This window comes from Salvelinus sp. IW2-2015, unplaced genomic scaffold, assembly GCF_002910315.2.
Source record: "Salvelinus sp. IW2-2015 unplaced genomic scaffold, ASM291031v2 Un_scaffold2445, whole genome shotgun sequence".
In the NCBI taxonomy this organism is placed as follows: domain Eukaryota; kingdom Metazoa; phylum Chordata; class Actinopteri; order Salmoniformes; family Salmonidae; genus Salvelinus; species Salvelinus sp. IW2-2015.
The window spans coordinates 105,039-106,143 of record NW_019943766.1 but is presented as its reverse complement, the minus strand read 5'-3'; the positions used below and the strand labels follow the sequence as shown (position 1 = coordinate 106,143).

The window sequence follows — 1,105 nt, the reverse complement described above, 5'->3', positions numbered from 1 at the left end:
GCAACCACAATAACCACCCTGTTTCAGCTGACGGCAACACGTCTCTAGCAACACATAACCACCCTGTCAGCTGAGGCAACACATAACCACCCTGTTCAGCTGAGGCAACATGTCTCTAGCAACACAAACCACCCTGTTCAGCTGAGGCAACACGTCTCTTAGCAGCACATAACCACCCTGTCAGCTGAGGCAACACATAACCACCCGTTCAGCTGAGGCAACACGTCTCTAGCAACACATAACCACCGTGTTCAGCTGAGGCAACACATAACCACCTGTTCAGCTAGGTAACTGTGCTCTAGCAACACATAACCACCGTGTTTCAGCTGAGGTAACGATGTCTCTAGCAAACACATAACCACCCTGTTCAGCTGAGGTAACATGTCTCTAGCAACACATAACCACCGTGTTCAGCTGAGGTAACATGTCTCTAGCAACACATAACCACCCTGTCAGCTGAGGCAACATGTCTCTAGCAACACATAACCACCCTGTTCAGCTGAGGCAACATGTCTCTAGCAAACACATAACACCCTGTTCAGCTGAGGCAACACATAACTACCCTGTTCAGCTGAGGCAACACATAAACCACCCTGTTCAGCTGAAGGCAACACATACCACCCTGTTCAGCTGAGCAACACGTCTCTAGCAACACATAAACCACCCTGTTCAGCTTGAGGCAACACATAACACCCTGTTCAGCTGAGGCAACACGTCTCTAGCAACACATAACCACCCTGTTCAGCTCTGAGGCAACACATAACCACCCTGTTCAGCTGAGGCAACACATAACCACCGTGTTCAGCTGAGGTAAACATGTCTTGACCCTGGCTTGTATCTATATATACTGTAAGATGAGACAGTAGGATGACTAGAAGACTGTTAATGGATTGTCCCTCTGTCAGTGCTGGGACTATCCACAGTATCAAAGATCCTCCGCTCTTCCAACTGTGCGTTTATCAACTACCACAACATGGACCACTGTGAGAAAGCCATCAAGACTCTACATTGTAAGTCTCTGTCTGTAGGTCTCTGTCTGGAGGTCTCTGTCTGTAAGTCTTCTGTCTGTAGTGTCTCTGTCTGTAAGTCTCTGTCTGTACGTCTC

At 48.3% G+C, this 1,105-nt stretch overlaps 1 long non-coding RNA gene across 1 annotated transcript; it reads right to left on the bottom strand.

The window, feature by feature from the left end:
- Positions 1–32: 32 nt before the first annotated feature.
- On the bottom strand, positions 33–420 carry LOC139025272 (uncharacterized). Its single transcript, XR_011476784.1, has 3 exons — positions 363–420; positions 205–275; positions 33–91 (listed from the first exon to the last, which is right to left on the bottom strand). It is a non-coding gene; the product is annotated as an uncharacterized lncRNA (long non-coding RNA).
- Positions 421–1,105: the final 685 nt, after the last annotated feature.